This window comes from Hemiscyllium ocellatum, chromosome 43 (genome assembly GCF_020745735.1).
Source record: "Hemiscyllium ocellatum isolate sHemOce1 chromosome 43, sHemOce1.pat.X.cur, whole genome shotgun sequence".
Classification (NCBI taxonomy): Eukaryota; Metazoa; Chordata; class Chondrichthyes; order Orectolobiformes; family Hemiscylliidae; genus Hemiscyllium; species Hemiscyllium ocellatum.
Window position 1 is genome coordinate 17,952,496 of NC_083443.1, and position 16,039 is coordinate 17,968,534.

Genomic DNA, 16,039 nt, shown 5'->3' on the forward strand with positions numbered 1-16,039 from the left:
GGTTTCTGGTTTGAAAAACAACCTTCTACCACCACCCTCTGTCTTCTACATTCATGCCAATTCTGTATCTAACTCTCCCTGGATCCTGTGAGATATAACCTTACTCAATAACCCATCAAAGGCCTTATGTAGGCAACGTCTACTGCATGGCCCTGATCTACTTTGTTGGTCATCCCTTTAAAAAACCCAATCAAATTCTTGAGACACATTTCTTGTACACAAAGCCATGCTGACTATCCCATACAGTCCTTGCCCCTCCAAATGCCTGTAAATAGGGTCTGTCAGAATCCCCTCTGACAATTTACCCACCACAGACATTAAGTCTGTGGTTTGCAGGCACTTCCCAGAAGCCTTTCTTAAATAATGGTGCCACATAAGCTCCCCTCCAGTCTTCGGGCGTTTTACCCGTGGCTGTCATCGATGCAAATATCTCTGCTAGGGGCCCTGGAATTTCCTTCCTAGCTTACCACAAATTCCTGGGATACACTTCAACAGGTCCTGGGGAATCAAGACCCTAATGATGACCATGAAACCACTGTCGATTGTCGGAAAAAACCCATCTGATTCACTAACGTCCATTAGGAAAGGAAATCTGCCATCCTTACCTGGTAATGTGGGCACTCTTCAAGGCACCACAATTTATTTCCCCAAATTCCCTCACTGGGGAGGTGACGGCCCAGTTGTATAATCGCTGGACCGCCAATCTATAGACCCAGGTTTGAATCCTGTCATGGCAGACATTGGAATTTAAATTCAAGAGAAACCTGGAATTAGAAGTCTAATGATGACCATGAATCCATTGTCAATTGTCAAGGAAAACCCTTGACAATTCACTAATGTCCTTTAGGGAAGAAAAATGACATTCTTACCTGGTCTGGCTCATATGTGACTCCAGACCCACAGCAACGTGGTTGACTCTTAACTGTGGGATGAGCAATAAATGCTGGCCTAGCCAGTGACACCCTCATCCTATGAATGAATATAAAACAAAAAAAATGATTGTCAAAATACAATGAACACAAGACTAGCTTTTAAGTTGTGTCTTCCACAATGCCAGATAGTCTCAAAATACTTTGTAGCTAATGGAAGCACCTCCCCTGAATTGTCTGCACGGCTGTAATGTAGGATAAAGCTGCAGTGGGGAATATTTGATGTTCGAATGAAGGAGTTCTAGATTCAAAACATTCACTCTGTTTTTCTCTCCTCAGATATTTGACGAACCTGCTGAGTTTCTCCACCACCTCCTGTTGTCATTTCAGATTTCCAGCAGCCACTGTTCTTTGTGTTTATTGTAATGATGGACTAATCTGTTCTTTTTTTTCAGTGCTGAGCATAAATATTGAACAGGACAATTAATGAGAAAATTGATTCCCTCATCAAGGTCGATTGGAAAATAAAAATATATCAGATTTCCAAAGACAGACAAAAAAAAATGCATCCTGATACAAAAATCTGACAAAAGTAAAAAAATTCTGCTTGTTTTTCTTAAGTAGCTCATAAGCTTGTCCAGCAGTGCAAAAGCTGGCTTCAGAGATTAGTTACCACCTGGGAGTATTGGAAGGATGTTTCCTCAGCTGGGCTCTAGAGCCAGGGGGACACAGTCCCAAAATAAGAGCTAGGGAATTTAAGACTGTGGCGAGAATAGTCTACCAATGTTTCGTCTTTGGAATTCTTTACCTCGACAGCCGCGGGTAGAGGCTCAGCCATTGAATATGTTCAAGGTAGAGATCAATGGATATTAAAGCTGTCAAGGGATATGGGGGTAGTGCAGCAATATTTAAAATTGTTTCAGGAATGTGAGTAATACTGTAGCCATAATTTTCTTGGCCTGGAGTAGGCCATTCAGTCCATTAAACCTGTTCTGACACCAACCAATGAGATCACTGCAAATCTGTGACCAAACTCCATGTTACATACCTGTGACCGTACCTTTGCAAAACAAAAAGTTATCTATCTTATATTTAACTAATTACCCTTGAACTGGGTGGTTTGATAGGCCATTCCACAGAGCAGTTAGGAGGTAACTACAAGGCAGTGGCTCAGGAGTCACAGCAAGCCCAGACCAATTAAGGTCAGCTGATTTCCCTTCCCTAAAGAACATTAGTGAACAAGGGTTGGTTCAGCACTTGTTTTATGGCCACCATTAGATGGGCTTTTAACTCCAGATTTTATTAATCAAATTCACATGTTATTATGAGGAGGGGGGGGGGCGAGTGGCATTATCACTGGATTGTTGATCCAGAAACCCAGCTAATGTTCTGGGGACCCAGATTGAAATCCCACCACGACATGCGGTGGAATTTGATTTCAATGAAGAATCTGGAATCAAGGCCCTAATGATGACCATGAAACCACTGTCGATTGTCTGAAAAACCCATCTGATTCACTAATGTCCATTAGGAAACGAAATCTGCCATCCTTACTTGGTCTGGCCTACATATGACTTCAGACCCACAACAATGTGATTTACTCTTAACCGCCCTCTGGGTAATTAGGGGTGGGCAATAAATGCTGGCCTAGTGAGAGAGACCCACTCCCATGAATGAATAAAAAAATTGCCGTGATGGGATTCTATCCCATGTCCCCATTGTGTAAGTTTGGGTCTCTGAATACTAATGCTATTACATCACCAGTCTCTCTTGCCATTGCAGTATAAGATGAGCTATGATAGAGTTGAATGGTGGAGTAGGTTTGATGGGCCAAATGGCCTACTCCTCATCTATTTCTTATGTTCCTGTGAATAAAAGTGGGGTTCCCTCTGCTAGTCATGATTGCGTTGGGCAATAAATGAAATATTTAATGAAAAAGAAAATCAAGAATCTCCATACAGCTGGAACATGGAAATTCTTCAGAATTCAATCAAATAATGGAAAATAATGAGCGTTATTGACAAATAATCCCTGACAAAGCTGAAGAATAAAAGACTCTGATGAAATGTTTGTGGTATGCAGTACAGGCTTGTTGGGCCAAATGGCACTGTCGGGATTTTATGATTCTGATGTGGAGGGTCTGAGAGATGCATGATGATTTATTTCTGTCATTCAAAAGGAAACAATGTGACAATAATGCAAATACCTCATCAAAATTATCTTCAGGCCCATGATAATAAGAACAATAATATCCTTTCTTCTGCGGTATGACTTTAATTACAGAGTCGGACAGCATAGAAACAGATCCTTCAGTCCAATCCGTCCATGCTGACCATGCTGCCAAACTAAACCAGTCCCACTTGCCTGCGCTTGGCCCATATCCCTCCAAATCTTTCCCATTCATGTACTTACCTAAATATCTCTTCAATATTCCAACTGTACCCTCATCCATCACTTCCTCTGAATGTTCATTCCACATGTGAACCACTCTGTGTACAACAATTATCCCTGATGTCATTTTTAAAAGCTTTTTCCTCTCACCTTAAAAATATCCCTCATCCTAAGTAAAAGGCACCTTTTAAGACACAATCTTTAAGCTCCATTATCCCACTGAGAAAAAGAACTTGATAAGCTTTTCATGTATTACAAAATAAAATCTAAATTTCAATCTATAGTAATAAAAGGATTGCATATGAGGCTCCGGCTGATTTAACTATTGCACTCTAACTTCTCCCTAAAGCATTATGGCCACCAGATCTATCTAATTCCTTGTTTCAGTGCATTTGAGGTAATTATTATCACTTCTGTTCAAGTTACAAGACAGAAGAAACTGTCCTTTCCATCCTTTGTTCACATTTTTCTGTTTGCCTTTTTCAAGCATGTCTCTCAAACAGCTAAAGCTGAGTTTGCCGACTAAACAGACTCTCATTACATTCTGCAAGCTTACTTTTATTTTCTTCGTGTGCGATTTGATTTCATTATATTCGACCTTAACTCCATTGGCCTCTAATTACCATGAAGCAATTGGTGCAATTCATCCATGATCTGTACTAACAAATACAGTAATATGAACCTTAATGCAAGGCCTCCATTTGCAAGTAATCAGCAACTCTAAATTTGCCTCTTCAAATTCCAGACATTTAGATTTAGGCAAAGATGGGGCTTGAGAAATGTTGGCATCATTTCAACCCTATGTTCGGTGGGGCAGAGAAAATGTAATTGTGTTCGCGTTAAGGAGGTTTAATTTCTTGTCATATGAGCCTCGACAGGGCCTTTAATTCCAGAAATCCAACTAAAAGAAATTACTTTAAGCATGTTACTGGCAGCTAACGTCAGGATGTTTTGCATCAAACAGAATGGAATTCCAATCTGCTACCATCTTTATAAGAAACAAAAACAACTACAGATGCTGGAATCCAAGGTGGACAAGCAGGACGTTGGAAGAACACAGCAAGCCAGACAGCATCAGGAGGTAGAGAAGTCAACATTTCGGGTGTAACCTTTCTTCAGGGCTGGGGGTGGAGGTAAGCAGGGCTGCAAGTAAAGGGGGTGGAGGGCGTGAAGCAGAGTGGTGAGATGGGGATAGGTGAACACAGTTAGAGGATGCGACCTGGTTAGACAATGGGAGGAATGAATCCGGTTGGTAGCTGGAAGGAAGGTGAGAGGAGTGGATGGGAAAAGGACGGGCTGGGAAGGAAGTTGGGGGATGGAAAAGGAGGTTATTTAAAATTGGAGAACTCAATGTTGAGTCCTCCGAGCTGGAGGTTGCCCAGGTGGAAGATGAGGTGGTGTTCCTCCAATTTGCGGTGTGGTTTTTTGTGGCAATGGAGGAGGCCGAGGATGGTCATATCTGAAGGGAGTAGGAAGAAGAATTAAAATGGGTGGTGACTGGGAGGTCAGGTTAGCCTCTGAGGGCCTGACTGAGATGCTCAGAGAACTGTGCTCTGAGTTTACCTTTGGTCTCCCTGGTGTAGAGAAGGTTGGTGGAGACGCAGGTCCTCTGTCTCACCTGGAAGGATAATTTGGGGCCCTGGATGGATGTGAGGGAGTTGGTGTGCTGGCAGGGTTTGTATCTTTGTGGACTTATAAATACAGTAAAGTACCTATCAGTGGAAAGCAATTCCAAGTTATATCCTGACTCACTTTTCAGCAAAATAATGTTGTCCATATCCCTATACCGTGTCGTGTAAGTGTCCTATTAACTGCAATCTAAAAGAACAAAAGCAAAATGTAATCAATTGAGAATGTGGAAAAAGCTATTAGATTCATTAAGATTTGAAACAATAATTTGTAATTATATGGCACCTTCCACAACCTTTGGGAATCCCAAATGGCATTGCAGCTGATTATCCTTCTTGATTAAAATGCATTCACTGTTCTGTTAGAGCAAACACAGAAACCAATTCGCAGAACGCAAGCCCCTGGAAACAGCAATGTGATAACAGCCAAATAATCAATTTATTTTTAGTTCAGGTACATCGAGAAATTTAGAGTGTAGGTTTGCTCGCTGAGCTGTAGGTTTGATATCCAGATGTTTCATTACCTGGCTCGGTAACATCATCAGTGGCGACCTCCAAGTGAAGCGAAGCTGTTGTCTCCTGCTTTCTATTTATATATTTCTCCTGGGTGGGGTTCCTGGGGTTTGTGGTGATGTCATTTCCTGTTCGTTTTCTGAGGGGTTGATAGATGGCATCTAGATCTATCTATCAATCCCTCAGAAAACGAACAGGAAATGACACCACCACAAACCCAAGGAACCCCACCCAGGAGAAATATATAAATAGAAAGCAGGAGACAACAGCTTCACTTCACTTGGAGGTCGCCACTGATGATGTCATCTGGATATCAAACCTACAGCTCAGCGAGCAAACCTACACCCTAAACCTCAAATGAGCTACAAACCTTCACAAATCGAGAAATTAGCATTTGAAAGATCAGGTCTGCCTTGTCAGCAAATCGTTCAATAGTTTCTGCCTCTATATCAACGCAGCAGAATGCTCCTTGATCACAATTCAGCTAGCCACTGAATGGCCATCTCCTGCTCTCCCTTGTTCTTTTTCCACAAGCACGGAGCAAAACGAGGACACAGAACTCCCCATATTTAACACACATTCACATATGTTGAAAGTAATTCATATTGGTTTTTCTTCCTGCAGCACGATATCCTGAGTATTGTGTAACCGTTTGGTAAAATGCAACTTTCAACACACAATGTGTTGGAGACATGAGTGGGGGTGGGCACAGTGGGGCGGCAAGCAGTTCAGTGGTTAACATTGCTGCGGCACAGCACCACGGACCTGGATTCCAGCCTCGGGCGACAGTCTTTGTGGAGATTGTACATTCTCCCTGTGTCTGCATGGGTTTCTTCCAGGTACTCCGGTTTCCTCCCACAATCCAAAGATGTGAATTGACCATGCTAAATTGTCCATAGTGTTCAGGGATGTGTGGGTTAGATGCATTAGTCAGGGGTAAAGGTAGAGTAACAGGGTAGGGGAGGGATACTCTTTGGAGGGTTGGTGTGGACTTGTTGGGCCGAAGGGCTTCCACACTGTGTAGGGATTCTATGATTTGATGTTAAGGGCTGTATTTTTAAGGGGATGAGTTAGGACACAGGCAGACCAAAGATCACTGTGACAGTGCGGTGGTGATTTGCCAAAGTCTTCCCACGTCTGTTCAGGTTATTCTCCAACTCACATGGTTACAGATGGAGCAGTGACCCAACTGTAAGTAGCTGTTCTGTTACTAAGATCCTACAGAAGCACCCCTCCATGCTGAGTGGACATTTCCAAAGAGTCCACCTTTCTCTTATATCAAGCCTGCCCACAGTCTGGAAATAAGGTTCTTCATCTGTAAAACTACAAACATAGCCCCAGTCCCCGAAGTTTTCTCCCAGTTTCTCTGTCTCCGTCTGTTCTGATGATGCCACCTTCTGCATACGGATGTCTGAAAAGTCCAATGTTTTTCCTGAGCCAGCAATAGGGTCCCCCATCAGCATCTGCATCGAAAGGGTCAGAAGCTGCTATTTCTACCACCTACAGAGGGCTGCCATCACTAGACACATATTCCCTTCCCCTCCCTTGTCAGCATTCCACAGGGACTGTTTCCTTCAGGATGTCTGGAGGGATGGCACAGTGGCTCAGCAGTTAGCAGTGCTGCCTCACAGTGCCAATTCCACCTTCGGGCAAACGTTATCTGTGCGGAATTTGTTCTCCCCGTGTCTGCGTGGGTTTCCTCTGGGTGCTCCGGTTTCCTCCCACAGTCCAAAGATGTGCAGGTTAGATGGGTTGACCATGCTAAATTGTCCATAGTGTCCAGTCATATGCAGGCTAGGTAGATTAGCTATGGGAAATGCAGGGATAGGGAGACGAAATGGGTCTGGTGGGATGTTCTTTGGAGGGTCAGTGTGGATTCAATGGACTGAATGGCCTGCTCCCATATTGTAGGGTTTCTATCCTGGTTCACTTCTCCTCCATTCCCAACACCTCCCCACCCCTCCACGGGCATCTTCCCCTGTAATCGCAGAAGATGTAATACCTGCCTGTTTACTTCCTCCTTCCTCACCATCCAAGGCCCCAGACACACCTTCCAGGTGAAGCAGCACTTTACCTGATCTTCACTCAATCTAGTCTACTGTATTCACTGCTCACAAAGTGGTCTCTACACTGAGGAGACAAAACGCAGACTGGCCGACTGCTGTGTGGAACTCTTACATCTGTCTGTAAAAGTGACCCTGAGCTTCCAGTTGCCTGCCACTTCAGCACACTGCCCTGTTCCCTGGCCAACATCTGTGTCTCAGGCTTGCTGCAGTGTTCCAGTGACAGTGCACTCTGGAAGAACAGCACCTCGTTTTCCACTTGGGGGTCCTGCAACCTTCAGGACTCAATATCGAGTTCAATAGCTTGACATCCTGAACACCTTCCATGTCCTTTACCACCTCCACACCTCAGGCCGTTTTCACATGGGCCGCTTTCAATATAGCCAATCCGTTTTCACCTACTAATACCTCCCATTATCAGCTTTTTTTCCTTCCCCAGCTTACCATTATCCATCTCTTTGTTTGCCTAACCATATTTCTCTCCCTCTGGGCACCATCTCCACTTACCTTCACACTCCTTTACTCTCAGCACCAACCCCACCCGCCCCTCCCACCACCCCACCCCTGTCTCCAACATAAACACCACCTCTTCCCAGCTGCTATCGTGTATGGTGAAGGGTCACTGGACCTGAAACGTTAGCTCTGCTTTCTCTCCACAGAAGCTACCAGACCTGCAGAGTTTCTCCAGCAATTGCTGATTTTGTTTCTGATTTCTAGCCTCAACAGTTTGTTGTTTTATTGTAAAGCACGTTGCCCAGAATTAGACACCTCTTCCCAACTGAGGCCAAATCAATGACAGTCTTGTGCAGAGCCCTTGCTTCTGTAATCAATGTGTACCATAGCTGTTCAGATGACCCCCTCCCCCCTCCCCCCGGGTTATGATCTTTAACACTTCAGTGAAGGGCTGACTAGCTGAGGTGTATTGTTCTTAGTCAGGTAATGGAACAGCACACACTGTGATTTCAAAGCATCCGAGATTTGATTTGTGAGCAGAAAAATGCATGTGGACCTCTCCCTGTATTAATGGTCAATTCTACACTGTTCATGGACAATACTTGCATCCATTGCTGCTTTGCTCACCACCAGGGATATCTTAGCATGAGTAAGAGGAAATTGGTTGAAATAATTCCAATTCACCATTCTAAAAAGTGGAAGCAAACCAGTTGCCTCTATAAATAAGCCTGCCTTGCAGTGCTTTAGAGAGTAAAGGGAAGTAGACAGTGATCAAAGTAAAAGGTACAGTTATACTACTCATGGTCATGAGTTACTGATTTAGAGAAGTAACAACGGCTTAGAGTGACATTGAAATGTTTGATGTGTGGCATTTCAGCATTTATAACTGCAAAAATTTTCAGATCTGGCATGACGCAAAGAAATTGTAGGAAGCATATCAATGCTTTGAAACATCATTAAATTTAATACAGTACAAGATGGACATCGGGCATTGTTAACTATAGGTTCTTATAAAAACAAGAGATTGATATATCCAGACATTAATTTTATTCTTTAAATTCTGAGTGAGTTAAAATCTAAACAATTGTCACATAGTGGAGCATTGAGACAACTCTATTCTGACACGTCAGATTACTATGATCTATACAAGCTTCAAATATTTATGCACTGTGTTTGCTAGTCATGAAATAAGTGTATTATTGGCTTTTTTGATTTTCTGGGGAAGTTTTAGCTTGAAACAGCTGAGATTTTAAAAACAAACTCCGTTGTGAACTATTTTAATAACGCTAACTTCTTAACTTTGTGAAGGATTTAACTAAATTAATGCGCTCAGGAATTTACTGTGAATTTTTGTTAAAATCAGACATCAAAGAAGTTAAATCTTTTGAAACAAAAACAGAAGTTGCTGGATCAGCTCAGCAGGTCTGGCAGTCTATGTGAAGAGAAATCAAAGTTAACATTTCGGGTCCAGTAACCCTTCCTCAGCAGCAGACCTGAAGCGTTAACTCAGATTTCTCTTCACATACACTGCCAGAGCTGCTTATCCAGCAACTCCTGGTTTTGTTTCTGATTTACAGTATCCGCTGTTCTTTCAGTTTTTATTTAGCATTTAAGTTAAACCTCTGGTTCATTGACTGCTCAGAATCAATTATAAAAACATTTCCTTTACATATTCACTGCTTATTCTCACATTATTAAATCTGTAGGTTTCTTTCAAGAAATCATTATTCCTTATGATAACAAGGGCTAAACTGTTAAACAAAGCACAATCCCAATAAGAAACATCATCTGTGGTTTTTCATAGAATCCCATCAGCATGAAAGCAGGCCATTAGGCCCAACAAGTCCTCACCAACCCTCCAAAGAGTATCCCACCCAGTCCCATTCACCTACTCTATTACTTTACATTTACCCTTGACTAATACACCTAACCTACACATCCCTGGAAACTAAGGACAATTCACTTAAACTGCATATCCTTGGATTGTGGAAGGAAATCTACAGAGAATGTAAGAACACCACACAGTCACATGAGGTTGGGATTGAACACAGGTCCCTGGCACTATGAGGCAGCAGTGGGGTGGCACAGTGGCTCAGTGGTTAGCACTGCTGCCTCACAGCACCAGAATCCCAGGTTCAATTCCAGCCTCGGGTGACTGTTTGAGTGGAGTTTACACATTCTCCTTGTGTCTGCGTGGGTTTCTTCCCACAGTCCAAAGATGTGCAGGTCAGGTGAATTGGCCATGCTAAATTGCCCGTAGTGTTAGGTGCGTTAGTCAGAGAGAAATGGGTCTGGGTGGGTTACTCTTCAGAGGGTCGGTGCGGACTGGTTGGCCCGAAGGGCCTGAATCTAGCCACCATGCTACTGTTTTCCTCAGAGCTGAAAAATGTGTTGCTGGAAAAGCGCAGCAGGTCAGGCGGCATCCAAGGAGCAGGAGAATCGACGTTTCGGACATAAGTCCTTCTTCAGGAATGAGGAAGGTGTGCCGAGCAGGCTAAGATAAAAGGTAGGGAGGAGGGAGTTGGGGGAGGGGTGTTGGGAATGAGGTAGGTGGAAGGAGGTTAAGGTGAGGGTGATAGGCTGGAGAGGGGGTGGGGGCGGAGAGGTCGGGAAGAAGCTTGCAGCTCAAGAAGTCAGTGCTGAGTCCAAGGCTTGGGACTGAGATAAGGTGGAGGGAGGGGAAATGAGGAAGCTGGAGAAATCTGCATTCATCCCTTGTGGTTGGAGGGTTCCTAGGCGGAAGATGAGGCGCTCTTCCTCCAGGCGTTGTGTTGCCATGGTCTGGCGATGGAGGAGGCCAAGGACCTGCATGTCCTTGGCGGAGTGGGAGGGGAAGTTAAAGTGTTCAGCCACAGGGCGGTTGGGTTGGTTGGTGCGGGTGTCCCAGAGGTGTTCTCTGAAACGTTCTGCAAGTAGGTGGCCTGTATCCCCAATGTAGAGGAGGCCACATCAGGTGTAGCGGATGCAGTAAATGATGTGTGTGGAGGTGCAGGTGAATTTGTGACTGATATGGAAGGATCCCTTGGGGCCTTGGAGGGAAGTGAGGGGGGAGGTGTGGGCGCAAGTTTTGCATTTCTTGCTGTTGCAGAGGAAGGTGCCAGGAGTGGAGGTTGGGTTGGTGGGGGGTATGGACCTGACGAGGGAGTCGTGGAGGGAGTGGTCTTTCCGGAATGCTGATAGAGGAGGGGAGGGAAATATATCTTTGGTGGTGGGGTCTGTTTAGAGGTGGCGGAAATGACGAAGGATGATACGATGTATCTGGAGGTTGGTGGGGTGGTAGGTGAGAACCAGTGGGGCTCTGTCCTGTTGGTGATTGGAGGGGCAGGGTTCAAGGGCGGAGGAGCAGGAAGTGGAGGAGATGTGGTGGAGAGCATCATCAACCACATTCTTGACCTGCAATCTTCTTCTCGACCTCTCCGCCCCCACCCCCTCTCAGGCCTATCACCCTCACCTTAACCTCCTTCCACCTATCGCATTCCCAACGCCCCTCTCCCAAGTCCCTCCTCCCTACCTTTTATCTTAACCTGCTTGGCACACCCTCCTCATTCCTGAAGAAGGGCTCATGCCCAAAACGTTGATTCTCCTGCTCTTTGGATGCTGCCTGACCTGCTGCGCTTTTCCAGCAACACATTTTTCAGCTCTGATCTCCAGCATCTGCAGTCCTCACTTTCTCCTACTATTTTGCTCAGGCACATTGTGCAGAACAGAAGGTAGCAGAACTAAATTAGGAGGAACAGGTTCAGAAGGCAACTTGTTGCTGCCGAAAAGAGGGTTGTAGGATTTGGTGAGCGTAGTTGAGACTGGGACTACACCCAAGTATAAAGGCTTAAAAGGAGAAATGGTATTTCCAGTCTTCTAAAAAATTCCTGCATAGCTCTCACTGCCAATAGCTGTTCTTTCCAAACTTGTGTTGTGCAAATGACAACTTGAGTCTAGAATCAGTGACACTACATTGGGAGGTCGAGGTGAAAGACCAAGGTACCACACATCAGGCACCAAAACTGAGGACAACAGAGCAAAATAAAATCTGGTGATTAGCAAGTTTTGCTACAAAACTGCGCAGTTTGAAAGAGGAATGTCAGTTTGATATAATTGAATTAATTAATTAATGATTTTATTGTCGCATGTGTTTGGGGAAATACAGTGGAAAGTGTGTTGTTGCCACAATCTGGTGTCAGTTTGAATTACGATGAATAAAGAGAATTTACTTAGAGAGCTTCCTCATTTTTTTTTAAATGACAGAAAAATATGAAGGCAAAAAAATAAAAAACAATGTTCAATGTCACATTCGTTCTTGTCAAGCACAGCTCCGGGTTTTCTCAAGGTCTCCACGGTTTCTGTAAGGTGCTCTGGGCCACAATGAGACCCAGTTATGATGCCCCAGGAGCCTCAGTCACCACTACCGTCACCTCGCCAACATTGCCAGGAATCCCTGATCCAGGCCTGACATGACTAGGAATTCCCGATCCAGGCTCAACGTCATTAGGAATCCCCGATCCGGGCCCGACATCACGAGGAGTCCCCGATCCAGACCAGACATGACTTGGAGCCTCAATCCCGGTCCAACATCATTAGAAATCCCCGATCCAGGCCCGACATCACTAGGAATCCCCGATCCAGGCCCGACGTCACTAGGAATCCCCAGTCCAGGCCCAAAGTTACTAGGAGTTACCGACCTGGGCCCAACATTGATAGGAATACCCAATCCAGGCCTGACTTAACTAAGAATCCCCGATCCGGGTCCAACTTCACTCGGAATCCCCGATCCTGGCCCGACATCACTAGGAATCCCTGATCCAGGCCCGACATCACTAGGAATCTCCGATCCAGGCCCGATATCGCTAGGAGTCCCCGATCCGAGTCCGATGTCGTTAGGAGTCCCCAATCCGGACCAACCACGCAAACAAAGCTGCAGCCTCTGATTCACTCAGAGTCCCGCTCTGGTCTTCTCTGCGATGACACATTCTCTGCCGTCAACAGGAAGATGATAAAGAAAGAGGATGAAAAGAAAAGAGAAAGAAAGATGAGACTGGCCTGGAGCAGATGTGCTGAGGAACCCAGACGCTAGCTACCTTGCCAGCTCTGCCATCTGAGAGGCCAATGGAGTTTTTAGGTGACTTTATCCATCATGTTTGTGCTATTTTTGTGCTGTTAGTTAGCAAATGTCAGCATTTAAAATTGCACTTAAGACAAATAAGCCATGGGGTTGCCAGATAAGTTTAGTGAAGGACCTTCTACATCCTGACTCATATAAAAGCTTTGCAGGAGATCAGAGAGGAATTACCCTGACTTTATTTCTTAAATCTGCCTTGGGTATTTTTCTGGGTGTCTCTGCCTTCTCCCAGAGCCTGCACTATGACAGTACAAGAAGGAGCCCAGTTGCTCTTCTCCCCATCTGTCAATTTGCTTGTATTCATGAGGGAGGAATGCCTCTCATTTTGTTTCACATCTGAAAAATACTCCAAGGACCTTTGTCTCTCTGCCTCAAGTGCCAGCTACTTTTCTGGCAGCTAGGTTTTTCCATCAGTTACCAGTTATGTATTAAACAGCTGAAAACGATAAATTTAACCTGGGAATTGAGTTCTTCAATTACTTCAAAATGGGCAGGAAGCAATGTAAGAGAACTGCTTTATGGCAACTATTCAATGAAGAATTAATATTGAGTCGGAAAACATAAGGAGACAAAAAAATGGCAAAACAGGAATCAAACCGTTTTTAGCATGACCCCCCGCTTTGTCCAAAAATCATCCAGTGAGTTTTGTGTATTGTGCAAGAATAAACAAAAACTCTTCCAAGCATTTGAGGTTTCTGTACCCATTTGCAAAGAAATGTAAGCTTTTTCAGTGCAGGCAATGATTATGTTCTGTGACTGTGAGACATATAGAATCATAGATTCCCTACAGTGTGGAAACAAGCCCTTAGGCCCAACAAGTCCACACTGACCCTCTAAAGAGTAACCCACCCAGGTCCATTCACTACATTTTACCCCTGACTAATGCACCTTGAACACTGAGCAATTTAGCATGGCCAATTTACCTAACTTGCACATCTTTGGACTGTGGGATAAAACCAGAACACTCAAAGGGAACCCACACAGACAAACTCCACACAGTCACCAAAGGCTGGAATTGAAGCCAGGTCCCTAGCACCATGAGGCAGCTGTGCTAACCACTGAACAAATGCTTCATACCAAAGCCCATCTGTAGGGTGGTTCTCACTTTCTGATATCAAAGCTCATGTGCCATTTATAAGGCATAAGACAGAAGTAATGGAATATTGGAATAATGGGTGAAGCTCTAACATCATTCCACAAGCTTTGCACCATCCAAAGCAATACGGCACACCGGATCACCACGTTAAACATTCATTCCTGGTGAATAAAGTAGTAGTTCTGCAACAGTTAATGTCAATCACAGGGCCATCCCATCTTCAATAATGGAGAGTCCTTCTTGGTGACCTTACCAGTGCAGGAATTGAACCAGTGCTGTTGGGGTTAGCTCTACGTTACAAGGTACTCCACCAACTGAGCTTACCAACTCCCAGACTTGGCACTTGTCTTCATCGGAATCAGATACATTCTGATTGTTGAGAGTCCTTAGTAATTATGCCTGAGTCGTCATGTGGACTGCAGTAAACCACCTGGTAAACTAAGGCAAGTGTCTCTTCTGATTAGACTTACCAGTGGTCTATCCTTGATTAGGGCAGCACGGTGGCTCAGTGGTTAGCACTGCTGCCTCACAGCATCTGGGTTCAATTCCAGCCTTGGGTGACTGTCTATGTGGAGTTTGCACATTCTCCCTGTGTCGGTGTCGGTATGGGTTTCCTCCCACAGTCCAAAGATGTGCAGGCCAGGTGAACTGACCATGCTAAATTGCCCATATTGTTAGGTGCATTAGTCAGAGGGGAAATGGGTCTGTGTGGGTTACTCTTCGGAGGGTTGGTGTGGACTGGTTGGGCTGAAGGGCCTGTTTCCACACTATAGGTAATCTAATCTCTAGTCTGAATCATACAACACAGAAACAGACCCTTTCATCTGATCACAATCCCACCTGCCTGCTCTTGGCCCATATTCCTCCAAACATTTCTTATTCATATACTTATCCAAGTGTCTTTTAAACATTGTAACTGCCCCTACATCCACCACTTCCTCTGGTAGTTCATTCATATACACAAGAACCACTCTGTGTAAAAATAAAAGTTGCCCCTTTAAAGCTTTCTCCTCTCACCTTAAAAATATTCTCCCAACCCTTGAAATCCTCAACCCAAGGGAAAAGACACCTGCCATTCATCTTATCTATACTCATCATGATTTTAAAAACCTATATTAGTTACCCCCTCATCCTCCTCTACACAGTTGTAAAAAGTCCCACTCTATCCACCCTCTCCTGAAACCTCTCACATTCTATTCCTGGCAACATCCTGGTCAATCTTTTCTGAATCTTCTCAAGCTTATTAATATCCTTCCTATGACCAGAGCTGGATTCCAGAAGAAGCCTCACCAATGTTCTGTACAACCTGAACATGACATTCCAACTCCTAGACTCAAAGGTCTAAACAATGGAAGCAAGTAGACTGACCTGTCTACCTGTGATGCAAACTTCAAAGAAATTATATCGATAGGCCCTGAACACTGGGCAGGCAAAAGAGGATTTGAGGCAATAAACTATCTCAACCACCCTCTCCCAGTACCACATACTGGTCGTGGTGACAAACACCCCAACTCCTCCACCAACAGACAGTGGTAAATGTTGACATAATTTATCAGTTGCACTTCAGCAATCACCAAGACTCCTTCAACAGCATCTTCCAAATATGTGAGCTCAATAACTGAGAAGGGTAAATGCAGCAGAAGCTTGGGAATAGCTGTACGTTCCCACCCATACTGAGCTATGTTTGCTTGAGTAACACACACCATTCTATTTTCTGGTCAAGTGACAGAAAAGACCATAAGACTTAGGAGCAGGAATTAGGCCACTCAGCTCCGTCATTCAATCATGGTTGGTAAGTTTCTCATCCCTGTTCTCCTGCCTTCTCCCCATAATCCTTTACAATCAAGAAACTATCTATCTCAGTCTTCAATATACTCAATGATCTGGCCTCCACAGCCTTCCATGGCAATGAA